We start from the raw sequence: 15,380 nt of genomic DNA, 5'->3' as shown, positions 1-15,380 counted from the left end.
CAGCAATAGAGAAGTAGGGCTTCTTTTCAGACTTGCTGTGATTATTTAATAAGATATAAAAATAGCTTTTTGTTTAGTTTTCTTTGAGACAGAGTCTCACTGTGTACTCCTGTCTGGCCTGGAATTTGCTATGTAGAACTGGCTGTCCTCAAGATCATAGTGATTGCCTGCCTCTGTTTAAAAGTGCTGGGATTAAAGGTGTGAGCCACCACACCAGCTTCACAAATAAAATTTTATTCATAACCTGGAAATGGATAGTAGGCATTCATTCAACATGAAACATTATATTTAAAGTCCAAAATTCCAGTTGTTCGTTATCACATAAATTTGAGCAAACCACTGAATCTTCAAACCTGTTTTTTTTCACATGGTTATCTAGAGAGTGTGTCATCTACTCTAGGGTTGGAATAACTGCCATCAGGAATATAGACAGAGGCACTTAGATTTCTAAAGAACAATTTTTAGGCTTTCTAGCCCTTGGAAACTTCTCTAAGCCACAGTATGGTTAGGTTTTCTACCTGACCTTGTCAAAGGGTGAAGGTTTTTGGAAGAACAGGATAGGGATGGCAGATGAGCCAAAGAGAGGAACTGAGATCCACTGCTATTTGAGAAAATCCATGTTGTTGTCATCAGATCCAGGCATTAATGTCACACTCCCATGGAAATATTAACACTGCTGAGTCATTTTCCATCCTTATCTCTGCTGAGAGGTTGTCATACCTACTACTGGAACTAACCACATGCAGGGCATGTTTCTTTATGTTTTCTACATATTGTGTGCCTCCTCTAACATTAGAGAAAGTCTGTGAGCAAGAACATCAGATCTGTTTTGTCATTATTATGACTGAAGCAAGAAAAGGAGATGCCTACCAATGTTCTTGATGAAGGAGGAATCAATTACAATAACTGAACACAGAGTGGGCAATTTTTTGATTGTGGACCTAGACAAGAAGAGGCCAAGTCAAAGATCAGCAGTTTCCTCTGAGTTCTGTACAACTAAGCTCTGAATTTCTAGGAAAAAAAGTAAAATTAGTAATCACAATTTGCATTAGAAGATAATATCACATCAGACATAATTGATAGACATTCCCACTGAGGTTCTTTGGTTAAAGTTCAGAACAAAATATGAAATATCAAAATTCATCTCAGCAAATTAATAAAACAGATAATCAGAAACTTGAAGAAAGACTTTGTTTCCTTGAATTTTGTATTCTAAATTCATTTTTTGTGCCTAAAAACGCCACACATACACACTCAAATATATATTCATCTTTCTGGTTTGCTTGATGTAAATGCCTTTATTTGAGAAAATACAACTGCCTGTTTCTTTATGTTGAGACAGACTCAATCCTAGTCAGACATTCAAACCTTCTAGTGGGACCCTCAGACCTCAGTGGCATCATTATTTTACAGCTAAAAGCTGTTCGTCCTATCTCAGGCTGAGGTGAAGGGACACCTGCAGTAGCCACATTCCCACAGGAAGGATGGACTGAATCACTGTCTTTACCAGGAAGACTGCATGGTCCTGATCAGCTTCACGCCTCTTAGTATTTGTCTTAAGGTAGCCTTTTCAAAATACTGAAATATGGTAAACTTCACAGCTTATAAAAAAACAAAAAGCACACTATTTTGAGATTTCCTGTGTCAGTAACCACCCCATGTGTCCTACTATCTACAATCACAGATGTGATTATTATGCCTACTCACATAGTCCTTGCTGGGCCACAAGCATTGAGAGTGGGGAGATGAGAAAGGTGCCCTGGGAGCTCAGAATGGGTTGGAGGATTCAGACAGATATATGGGCCCTTCAAAACCCAAGGATAAAATTTACTTATGGAAAACACAGTTAAACACCAATCCATCAGGATTTTTCTCTTTTGTCTCTGTCCTCTCACTATCTCATAGTTCAGCGGAGAGACTCTAAGTAGCTCTTTAACTCCACTGCATCCTCTGTGTGTTGTAAGAGACCACTTGCTTGTTCCTGGCTGTTCAGCCACAAAATAATCACACCGAAACCATATTATTTGCAATACTCTTTGGCCAATAGATTAAGCATATTTCTGGCTAACTTGTATCTTAAATTAACCCATCTCCATTAATCTGTGTATTGTCATGAGGCTGTGGCTTACCAGATGAAGTTTTGGCATCTGTCTCTGGCCGGTTACATGGCTTCTCATGACTCCACTGTAGTTTACTTTTAGTTTTCCCCACCTAGCTCTGCTCTACCCTATCACAGGCTTAAAACCGCTTCTTCATTAGCCAGTCGTATTCATAGCATACAGAGGGGAATCTCACATTATCTGTGGAGTCAGAAGACTCAGCTTATCCTCCTCAAAATACTCTTCCTTTTAATGATTTTTGTTTGTTTCTGGTGAGTAGGCTGATTTAGTTCAGGATGACCCAGCACTGACTATGTAGCTGAGACGGGCCTTGACCCTTGATCCTCCTCCCTCCAACTTGTGAGTTTGTGATTAGAAGGTGAGCCACTGAGTGCAGCACCAACATTGTTCATGGCAAAGAGGGTACTAAGCGAGGACCTGCAATGAACAAAGCCACCAGCTGTCTGAATACCTGACTAAATCATCATTAAAGAGTAAATAAATAAATAATATAAACTCTAGTGGTACCACCTAAGTGAAAAAAAAAACTATCAGCAAATAGTTATTAGGTAGATAGGATGGCACTGTTCACAATCATTACAAGATTATAATGTGTAAACAGAAGTTTCTGTCTCTCCTGGTCCCACAGCCATTCAGTCTCAAAGAAGCACACAGAAGCTTATATTAATTGTAAAATATTTGGTCTTTTAGCTCAGTCTTATTATTAACTAGCTCTTACAGCTTAAATTAACCTGATATAGGAAGTCCTACAGCCAGTAGTTACCCGACCACTGGAGTGTGCCTTCTTATAAGATTTATGCCAATGTAGAGCATGCATCCGGCCTCTTTTCCAACTGTGGGATACAATTTCTGATCTCTGTTCCAGCAGAAGATTCTGATTTGTGAGTCTACCCATATATAAATAACTGTCTAGTTTTCAATTCTGAGCTAGTGTGGGATTTTTTTCTAAGCATCCTTCTTCATCTGGCACCCATGTGGATGTAGACTCCTCACATACTGGGTACATGGCCTACAGGCCTAACCAGTCCATGGCCCAGACAGTCTCCCAACCCTGCCGACTTGGCTTGCTTTTACCTAAGCAGTTTTTTTTGTAGAACTCCCGCCACAATGGAGTTTACTGTGCAAGGCAACTTGGAAATTTCCCAAGCACATGCACTACTGTTACGTTCCCTGGTACAATCTCCTGGCATAGTTCCTTGCTGCGTGGTGACTTGTGCAACTTTTGGTTTCTGCTCCCTACTCATGTGATCTAGGTTTCTTGTTCCATGTATGGATTAATTTAATTGCTTTTAATTTGTTGAGCAAAGCATATTTCCCAGTATTTAACCAGTATCAAGGTGAGAAACTAAAGTGGCTCAGAAACTAAAGCAGCTTAGGATCCTTCCTGTCACCACCGTGACTCTGCAAACACAACATCTGCTGGACAATAAAGATTGCATTTTAACGGATCACACAACAGGTAATTAATAAATCAATATGTCAGACTACATTAATATTGAAACTTTTAGTGACTTTTTTGCTAATACTATAGATTTTATTATGCAAGGCTGATATGGTTATGGTGATACTTAAATTTATTGGGTATTGGGACTCAGGTTTTTCCTTCATTTTCTATCATGAATGAAGAATATGGCACGTTTAGGAATGATTCAGTATTTACAGATTAATAATGAACAACTAGTTGACAGGATTAATATTGTTGAAAATCAAAAGTTACCTGAAAAAATTAATACTATTAAAAAGGCTAACATTAATTTGACAGACAAAATTGAATCCATATCTAAGGGTACTAAGAACTTATCTGAAAGAATTCATAATGTTGAATTTGTCAATCAAAATTTGTTAAAAAGTTATGATAAGTTATCAGATAGAGTATCTCTCCAGGAAGGCTATCTGCACACTATTCAAGTAATGTCCAAGGATGAGATGTTACCTTTAAAGGAAAAACTTCAGACCTTGGAATTCACATGTGCAGAATGAGGATCAGAGTCTAGGTGCCTCAATGAAATTACTAGAAATATATATAGGCCAGGAAATTCAGGCTTTACAAAAGACAATAGTAAAAGGATTTGAAATAATTGAGGAAATTATTGGAGCTGATGAACAGGGAAAGAAGGCCGAAGGACAGGATTCAACATAGCCAGTAGCTGTCAGAGATGACTTATCCAGGATTTTAGCTTCCTACCCTGTAATCTACTCTCAAAAAACATAAAGTTCTAAAGGACCAAAACAATCCAAAGAAGGTAAATGGATACCTATAGGAATGATTGATCTAAATGAAGTTAAGCAAGCTGTTGTAATATATGGGAGATGATAAAGACATGGTCTTCTAGCATCAAAGAAATGCCACATGATTTGATTCAGTTAGTTTCAGCAGTCCTGGATGATGGGCCTCAATTAATGTTTAGAATCTATTTCAGAGAAGAAGCAAACATTTTGGAACAACGAGGAAAAGCAAAAGGCCTTGGAACTTCCCAAGATCAAATTCTTGGTAAAGGCATTTATATTGACCCACAGATTCAAGCACTTTACAATGAACAAATCTTGTCCTTATGCTACAAAGAAGCCTTAAATGTTTGGGACAGGATTCAAGAACTAGGAAAATGAATTTAATCATATACCAGGGTTAAACAAGGCCAGAGAGAAACTTTTAGTGACGTTTTACAAAGATTAACTAAGGTTGTACAAATAGGAGTAACAGACCCAGATATTAGATGAGTACTTCTTGAATCTCTGACTTTTGAAAATGTCAACTTAGAATACAAAAAGATACTTGGGACTTTAAAGGTTAGATCAGCACTTGTGGATGAATGGATTCTCCATACAATGAACATTGAGACATTTGATGATAATACTGAATCTTGGATAGGAGAAGCAATTTCCAAAGCTATGAGGATACATAAAAATGCCAATTGATTTAATTGTGATAGAATAGGAAATACGAAAAGGGACAGTAGACAAGGAATTTCTAGGAATAACATCACCTCTAAAAATGGCAAAAATAGGAGGGCTCAGCCTTCAGGTATATGTAGAAGGTATGGCAAAGGCTGACATTAAACCAATGAATTCAGATCAACAAAAGACAGACAAGGCAACCTGATACCATTTGCAAACTCCTTGAGGGGCCTCTCCCAGGCAACCTAGCCCAAAGTGGCCCAGTCATTCCCAGTCACTGAAGAGGACGTCTCACTAGAAAAATATTCTAATATGAAGTCTTCATCTTTAAGTTATATAGTTATTAAGAATTATAGTTCAATAGTCATCTATGTTTGTCATATTTATAGTTAGACTAATCAGGTTCTTTAGATACATAGCGATTGTATTCTGCATAGATAGGTAATCTTAAACTACTTCAAAGAGCTGTAGAATGTGATATTTAAACAACTAAGGTTTCTATTGAAATGAGACACAGTTGCTCCTGGTAGCACCAATCCATTCCCAAGAGAATATTGAGCACTGTAGAACACTCCACTTGGAGCTTGCTTTCTTCTTGGCAAAACTGACCTTTGAGCAAAGAAATGCCTGTGCCTCAACTACTGACAAGGTACATGGTATCCAGAAATGGATAATCAGGTTTGTCAAATCTTGCCAAGACAGAGTAATATGGTTTTAAAAAAATTCTTGCATCTGAAAATGTTCTTTTAATTATTCTAGGCCTTAGCCAAAGTTGGTTGCTTCAACATTGCAAATGAGACTTTGGGTGATTGCCCAGGTAGCCAATTGTCTCCGTCATTTGTTGCACATTTTGGAAATTGCTAGATTGCACTTCCTGCTTATTCAAGTAATATTATTTCCCTTCTCAGATCTTCAATGGAGTTGAAGACTAGATAGTTGCAGTTACTTTCCTTTCATGACCATGCAAGTTATTTGTTATACTAGAATTAAAGTAGTTAGAATAAGATATAATTATTGAATATATTTGTTCTTATTGTATACAATTTTTATTAGGCTTAGAACTCTCTTTTTTAAACAAAAGGGAGAGGTACTATTGGAAGTCCTACAGCCAGTAGTTACCCATCCACTGGGGTGTGGCCTCTTATACTATTTATGCCATTGTAGAGCATGCATCTGACTTTTTTCTGGTTGCAGAATTCATTTTCTGATCTCCGTTCAAGCAGAGGATTCTGATTTGTGAGTCTATCCCTAAATAACCATCTATTATTTTTTAATTCTGAGCTAGTATGGGATTTCTTTTAAGTGTCCTTCTTCATTAACCCATAACTTTTATCTATATTTAGCCATGTGGTTGCCAGCTTTTACCAGTGAGGTATTCTCATCTTGCTTCCTCTTTGTCTGGCTGGTGAATGTCTCTACTTTTCCTCCTCCAAGAACTCTCTTAGTCTGGTTGCTCCACCTATAATTTCTGCCTGGCTATTGGCCAGAATTCTATTAAACCAATAGAAGTGGCAAATCTTTACAGTGTACAAAACCCTTATCCCACAGCAGTTACCTTTTTTTTCTTTTCAAAACAAAGCTCTGAATCTAGTCTCTTTTTTGTTTACCTTTTTACTTGATGGTTATCTATAACAACTTGTAATCAACATTCTAAACAAAGGCAAACATCCATAATCCATTTTAGCTGAATGTGGGCATAGTTTTCTAAGATACTTCCTGCTGATTGCAGATGCTGGCAATCTTATAGGGACCCAAAGAAAATTTAGGATTATGATCAAGTCCTGACTGGAGTCTTCTGTGAGCCTGGATCATCTCAGTCAACAGCCTTGAAGCTGTTCTGAATGCAGAACTCAGAAGAAACTAAAACAGAGGTACTCTGAAATGTTGGATTATTTGGGGACATTCATTCTAATTGGAGATCTTTCAGGGGATTTTTCTCAATCAAACCTTATTTTGCTGAGTTCAGAATGAATCCACAGCCTCTCATTTTATGTGGAAACAAAAGAAAAGCCTCTTCTACAAAGTAACTTAATTTTAACTTAAATTTTGTAGTCAAGACATTTTCAAAATATATAGGTTGGATTAATCCAGTAGTGTTTATAATCAAATGTCTTTTAGCAGCTATTGCTTCTTCCTCAGTAATCAAATAATTCAAAGTTAATGCAACAGCATACAGTATTCAGATTCTTTGTGTATTTTCCATCTTCATGTGGCTTTTGTCTTACTCTATTGCTTTCATTTTTATTTTTTAATTTTTGTTTTGTTGAGAAAGAATTCTCTGTGTATCTTTGGCTGTCCTGTAACTCACTCTGTAGACCAGGATGGCCTTAAAGTCACAGAGACCCACCTGCCTCTGCCTCCTAAGTGCTGGGATTAAAGGCACTCACTACCTTGCCCAGCTAATGTATTTTTTAAAGGATCTCTATCCTTCTTCTTTTCTGTCCCAAGCCAACATATATTTTCAATCACATTGTAAACCATTTAGTGGTGTTTTCTGCTTTGTTTTGTTTTCCATCTGAATCTGTCTTTACTGTATCTCTATTTTTTTCTGAGCACACGAGTCTTAAATCTGCTAAGCACCCTGGCTAGGATTAAAGTTACAGCTTTGGTAGTTGGTTCAACCCCATTTCTTAACTTTCTCAGAGTCTAGCTTCATGGCAGAGGTACTGGCTGGAGACATGTTTACTGCCATAATTCTGTGGAGTTTCAAGGTCCCTGCCATCACCAAAAAGCATGCCTCTGACTTCTCATAAAAACCATTTAAGTGTTTGGTGACAGGGCCTCTTAAAAGAGTCTGAAGGTTTATGCAGCTAACGCTGGGACAGGAAGCCTCTGTTATAGGATCCATAGCTCTGTTTGCCTCTAGCAAACAGGGCCTAGTGGAGCAAACATGGTTAGCAAGAAGCTGCACTCAACTCTGTTCTTGTCTGTCTAGAATTATTTAAAGCTTTCTTAAGGTTTATGTGGAATTTTTTGCCAAATAATTGGATGTCATTTGTAGGCTGAAGTTTCTATCCTGCCTGGTCCTGCAGCCATTCAGTCTCAAAGAAACACACAAGAGACTTATATTAATTATAATGGTCTTTTAGCTAAGCTTTATTATTAAATAACTTTTACAACTTAAGTTAACCCATAATTCATGTCTATCTTTAGTCACATGCTTTGGTATCTTTTATCAGTGAGGCATTCTCATCTGATTTCTTCCGTGTCTTGCTGGTGTCTGCATTTCTGCCTTTCCTCTTTCCAGAATTCTCTTAGTCTGGTTGACTCACCTATACCTCCTTCCTGGCTACTGCCCAATCAGAATTTCATTAAACTATCATGAATGACAAATCTTTACATTGTACAAAAGCATTATCCTACAGTAGAAATGTTTGAACACTCTTATTTAAAATGCAAGAAAAGAATAAATGAAATAGACTATGTATTCAGTTACAATAGATATAACTCACATTATTTGTAGCCATTATGCATGTGGCAGTGGCTGCACAGAGGTGTGCACTTACATAAAACAGTTCTGTTATTACAAAATGTTCAATTATCAGAACCACTCTGCTCCTGGCTGCTTGGCACAGTTGTTCACACTCTAAGTCTTCCACCCTGAAATCAGTACTAACTAATCCATTAAACAAGTAAATTATAACTACCAGATCACCTTAAGGTATACAGTGGATTCAGAGAAAGACAAGTAACAGGACACAAGCAGAAGAGATACCAGATATAATGAAAGATGAATGCTTAAAGAAGTTCAAAGAAACTGGAAAAGGGAGTCAAAAACATGTAGAGGTACATTTTAATACTATGATAAAACACTGACCCTAACAAATTTCGGAAGTAATGATTTATTCCATTTTTTCAGGTTACTTTTAATTGTCAAGTGAAAAGGTGGCAAGAATTTAGGTGAAGGCTCTGAGCAGAAACTACACAAGACCTTTCGAACTGGCTTGCTGCATGTGTTGGGTTTGGGAATTTTCTTATATAGCCCTCCTGCCTAGGAATGCTACTATCAACAGTTACCTGGCTTTGGCTCTCCAACATCAATTAGCAATAGAGAAACTGCCCCACAGACAAATCTACAGGTCATTCTGATTGGGGCATTTTCTATAGGTGTGTCAATTCGACAAACAAGATAACTCTCATGAGTCCCACCCATTTTCAAATTGACATAATACTGCTAAACCATAATCTTTTTTTCTTTTTACCTAAGAAACTCAAATACTTAGAAAAAGACAAGATTTAACTAACAAAAACACAAATATTTAAAAGAAAAAAAACTACCCAAATGGACAGATTGTTTAAATCACTTTATATTCATGAAATAAGTGTTAATTCTAATCAACTATATACCTACCTGCTCCCAAAGATATTTTCAGGCTCATATCATCTCTTAATAAACAAAATTTTAAGAAAATAAAATACAAATCTTGCCAAAAATAAAACTTTCAAAAATACAGGAACAACTTTTTAATATTTAAATAAACATTTACAGCCTGTGTATTTTTCCATATCATAAATAGAAAAAGGGGCTGGATATAAAGGCACACATCTTTATTTTCAGCACTTGGTAGCCAGAGCCAGGATGACCTCGGGAGTTCAAGACCATTCAGTCTACCTAATGAGTTCCTGTTCAGCTAAGGATGCACACTGAGACTGCCTTAAAAAAATTAAGAGAGGATAACTATCTGTTTTTCTTTGGGTTCACCTTCTTATTTATCATCTCTAGGATCACGAATTATAGGCTCGATGTTCTTTATTTATGGCTAGAAACCGATTATGAGTGAGTACATCCCATGTTCATCTTTTTGGGTCTGGGTTACCTCACTCAGAATAGTGTTTTCTATTTCTATTCATTTACATGCAAAATTCAAGATGTCATTGTTTTTATCACTGAGTAGTACTTTAATATGTATATATTCCACAGTTTCTTCATCCATTCTTCCACTGAAGGGCATCTAGGTTGTTTCCAGGTTCTGGCTATTACAAATAATGCTTCTATAAACATCGTTGAACAAATGCTTTTGTAATATATAAGGCATCTCTTGGATATATTCCCAAGAATGGGATTGCTGGGTCCTGGGGTAGGTTGATCCCGAATTTCCTGAGAAACCGCCACACTGCTTTCCAACGTGGTTGCACAAGTTTGCAATCCCGCCAGCAATGGATGAGTGCACCCCTTACTCCACAACCTTTCCAGCAAAGGCTATCATTGGTGTTTTTGATTTTAGCCAATCTGACAGGTGTAAGATGGTATCTCAAAGTTGTTTTGATTTGCATTTCCTTGATCACTAAGGAGGTTAAACATGACCTTAAGTGTCTTTTGGCCATTTGAACTTCTTCTGTTGAGAATTCTCTGTTCAGTTCAGTGCCCCATTTCTTAATTGGGTTAATTAGCATTTTAAAGTCTAGTCTCTTGAGTTCCTTATATATTTTGGAGATCAGACCTTTTTCTGTTGCGGGGTTGGTGAAGATCTTTTCCCAGTCAGTAGGATGCCTTTTTGTCTTAGTTACAGTGTCCTTTGCTTTACAGAAGCTGCTCAGCTTCAGGAGGTCCCATTTATTCAATGTTGCCCTTAATGTTTGTGCTGCTGGGGTTATACGTAGGAAGCAGTCTCCTGTGCCCATATGTTGTAGAGTACTTCCCACTTTCTCCTCTATCAGGTTCAGTGTGTTCAGATTAATATTGAGGTCTTTAATCCATTTGAAAGTTATCCTCCTGGATATTGGAAGTAGTCAAGATTGCCGGGAACTTTGGGGTGAGGTGGGATGAGGGTAAGGGGAAATGGGGAGAGAAAAGTGTAAAGGGGAGGATGGGGAGAGCTTGGGTGAATGGAATGGTTGGGATATAGGAAGGGTGGATATGGGAGCAGGGAAGTATATATCTTAATTAAGGGAGCTATTTTAGGGTTGGCAAGAGACTTGACTCTAGAGGGGTTCCCAGGTATCCAGGGAGATGCCCCCAGCTAGTTCCTTGGGCAGCTGAGGAGAGGGAGCCAGAAAAGGCCAGATCCTATAGTCATACTGATGAATATCTTGCATATCACCATAGAACCTTCATCTGGCGATGGATGGAAATAGAGACAGAGCCACATACTGGTGCACTGGACTGAGCACCCAAGGTCCAAATGAGGAGCAGAAGGAGGGAGAACATGAGCAAGGAAGTCAGGACCGTGAGAGGTGCTCCTACCCACCGAGATAGTGGGGCTGATCTAATAAGAGCTCACCAAGGCTAGCTGGACAGGGACTGAAAAAGCATGGGATAAAACCGGACTCCCTGAACATGGCGGACAATGAGGGCTGCTGAGAAACCAAGGACAATGGCACTGGATTTGGATCCTACTACACCTACTGGCTTTAGGGGGGCCTAGCCTGTTTGGATGCTCACCTTCCTAGACCTGGATGGAGGGGGGAGGACCTTGGACTTCCCACAGGGCAGGGAACCCTTACTGCTCTTCGGACAGGAGAGGGAAGGGGAGAGGAGGGAGGAGGGGAGGTAAATGGGAGGTGGGGGGAAGCAGAAATTTTTAATAAAAAAGTAAATAAAAAGAAAAAAACAAAAAATAAAGAGATAAGATTTTTTTAAAAAAAGAGATCTATATGGCTCACATACATAATTCTTAAAAGGAAGAGGGAGAAAGTACAGGAGGACTTTGAAGAGGTCAAGGCTAGTCTGGTCTCCATAGTGACTTCCATGACAGTTAAAACAACAGTACAAAATCCTGTCTCAAAAAATAAAGCAAATTAAATGGGGGTGGGAGGAGGAAAAAAAGGAAGTAAAGTTACAGGCCATTTGGCTATAAATGTACACACAAAAAAATTCTTTAAAAATATTGCCCCAAAAGATAGGCAATGTGAAGGAATGGCATGATCTGTTTATGGGGATGGCATGGCTATGGCATTCAAGGAGATAAATACAGAACATCTTTATTTGTTTGTTTAGAGTTTGTACTAGACTGAACCTTTAAACAGTCATTTGTAGATGAGGAGGAGATCACAATGCCAGGTCCTCCAAAGGGCATTGTTTTCTGTCTGTGGTTCTGGAGCAGAGGAATTCACTTCTTCTGCTTTCAGTGATATGGCCTCTCCCAAATTACTCAGGCTCCATTGGACAGCTCCACATCCATGTGCCTGTGATTGTATAAGGTTAAATCCAGTAGATCACAAAACGAATACAAAACATTTAAGCAAAACTACAGCTAGCCTCTCCATTCAAATGAGAGCCTAAAGGAATTCTCTAAAATAATGTATACACAACAAGGAGCCAAGTATCCTCAATGCCTATAACATTACAATTGAGGTCACAGTCAGGACGGTGAAGCAAGAGTAAGAATTATAATTAGAATTTCTACTCAGAAGATTTGATTGCGATAACAAAAAAAGAAGTATCATGAGGAATCTACTGAAGAAAACAAAAAATAATGAAAAGAATTAGCAAGGTGGGAGCATATGAGGCAAGCTGAAAAAAAGAACATCAATTTATTGAAATAAATTAGCAGATGACTTTCATAAACTATTGAGCATTATAAAAATTATCATTACATGCAAGATAGATCACAAAATACTAAAAGTGAAAAAAAATCACCAAATGAAGAGCAAAAACACAGCCATGAATTCTAATAGTTCCTACACTATAGATTCAGTGAAATTACATGAAGAATTTTTGAGGAGATTTGAGAGAGTGAACCATGTAGGAAGTCACTCAGTATAGGTGTTGCTTTTTTGGTTAATGCATAAAGGTGTTTTGGTCAATGGATTGCAGAGTAAATCTAGGCAGGAGATGTAAACAGAGATATACAGAGAGTGGTGGAGTCAAGGAGACACCATGTAGATGCTGAAGGAGAAAGATGCCAGAACATTCCTGGTAAGCTGCAGCCTCGTAGCAATACATAAATTACTATAAATAAGTTAATTTAAGATTTAAGATCTAGCTAAGAACATGCCTCAGCCATTGGCCAAACAATGTTGTATTTAATATCATTTCTATGTGATTATTCTGGTTTGGGCTCTCAGGAAACAAGCACAGTCTCCATCTATAAATGGTGCCCAAACATTTGGCAAGAATTTCCAATTAAAGACTTTTATGTCCTGTATCCTCTTGTAGAATCCAAGAGAAAAGGCAGAACTGAATCACCTCTAAGTGATTTTCAAGCTCACGATTCTCTGCCCCTCCTCTTGACTGAAGTAAAAAAGAGGAAACTGCATGATGAAAGCAGATGCTGACAGAGGAAAAAAAATCAAGCTATCATGCCAGATGCTGCAAAGTATTTCCATAACTGATATTTGAAGACTGAGAAGATAACACAAGTGCAGAGAAAGTAAAACCAGTGTCTTTAGCAAAGCAACTAGTAAAATTGCAGTTCTGTTCCTCCACTCCTAATTTTGTAATAGGTTGAGTAAAAATTTTTTACTTTACCACCTGAAAAAAATTAAAATTCCTTTTGTTTTTGAATTATGTACATTATATCTAAGTGTACTTTGAATTACTTTAAAGATACTCACTTTTCCACTGTAAACATCTTACTGAATGCTTTTCTAGCTTTTTATTTGTAGAGAATTTTTACAGTGAATATTGATGTCAATTTTTATGGGGTAGTTTTGTTGCTAGTGTTTTCATGGTGTTGGGATATCAAAACTAAAACATTATGCACGATCAGTAAATACTCTTCCACTGAGCTATAGACACAGGCATTGTTTTTTTTGTTTTACTTTTTTTTGTTTTGTTGTTTTGCTTTGTTTTTGCGACAGTTGTTAAATCATACTATGTATGGCCTCAAAGTCAAAGTAGCCTTGACTCAGTCCTTTCAGTGCTGGGATTATAGCTGTACACCATACAAATTTATACAATGTTTCTGACAAGTAAACATTTTTCTTTATAGATATTGTTCTATGAAATTTTTAAAGCCATATATAATTATCAATCACAGCTATACAATATAAATTAATTATGTAATGCCCTAGAGTTGAACTTTCACACTGTTTTGTAGTTGTTCATTTAAAAAAGTATATTGGAACCAGGCGGTGGTGGCGCACGCCTTTAATCCCAGCACTCGGGAGGTAGAGGCAGGCGGATCTCTGAGTTTGAGACCAGCCTGGTCTACAAGAGCTAGCTCCAGGACAGGCTCTAAAGCTGCAGAGAAACCCTGTCTCAAAAAACCAAAAAAAAGTATATTGACTATAACTTTAGAACATATGTAGAATAACATTTTATGCATGAAGTCATAGGTCAAAGAGATAGACTTTTAAGGAAGTCCAATATAGATTATCACACACCCTCTAGTTCATTTATAGTTCACCAGTTGTGTGCGAAAATATTCACAATTGCTTTCTTTGAAGATGAAATAAGGTGAGTTTTTCTTTTGTGAGTTTGCCCATGGGTTTGTGAATGAGAAAACCTGGAGAGAAGCTGTGTCAATAAAGACTGATTTTCTGATTAAAACTAAAGTGATGTGGATAGTTTTGAAATGTATATCTTCTATATGTTGCATGCCTCCTCTGACATCACGCAAAGTCTGTGACCAAAAACTCCAGATGTTTGTTCATTACCATGACTGAAGTGGAAAAGGGGATGAGGTGCCTTCCAGTTGGATTGATGAAAAAGAATTGTAGCTAACAAAAGCTTAACACAAAGTGGGCAATTACTTGGTTTTGGCCAGCCAAGAGGATGCCAATAACTGTGACTCTAAAGAGCAGCAGCTTCTTTTACACTCTGTACAACTAAGCTCTGAATTTCTAGAAACATACAAAGTGTTAACGAGCACAAATAGCATGAGAAAGTGGGGTCACTTAAAACCAAATTGGTTGACAGTACCACTGTGGTTCTTTGGCCAAAGGGCAGCACAAAACAGGAAATACCAAAATTTATCTCAACCAACTAATGGAACAGAAATGTTAGACGCTTGAAGAAACGTTTGATTTTTTTTGAATTTCGTATTCTAAAATCACTCGAAAATATATATATTCCCTGAGTTCTTTGCTGAAAAAGCCTTTGTGAGACTACAGCTGCCCATTCCATTATGATGAGACACGCAAGTCTAGTGACATATTCATACTTTCCGCTGGGACTCTCAGATATCCTTGACATCATTATTTTACAGGCTGCCCCAGCCTGAGGTGCAAGACAACTTTACTAGCCCCCAGCCCACAGAGAAGGATGGACTGACTCACTGCCTTCACTTGGTGAACTGACTGGTCTTAGCCAGCTTCACACCTCCTGCTACTTATGTCTTAGGGTGGAAATTTCACAGCACTGATATATGTAAACTTCATAGATATTAAAACCAAAAAGAATTCTATTTTGAGATTTCCTGTGCCCAAAACTGATCACTGTGTCTTGTCATTTATAATCATAGCTGTTCTAGAACTCTACAT

The sequence above is a fragment of the Arvicola amphibius genome, unplaced genomic scaffold (assembly GCF_903992535.2).
Source record: "Arvicola amphibius unplaced genomic scaffold, mArvAmp1.2, whole genome shotgun sequence".
NCBI lineage: Eukaryota > Metazoa > Chordata > Mammalia > Rodentia > Cricetidae > Arvicola > Arvicola amphibius.
The sequence above is the reverse complement of the archived record's forward strand: the minus strand, read 5'-3'. Positions refer to the sequence as shown.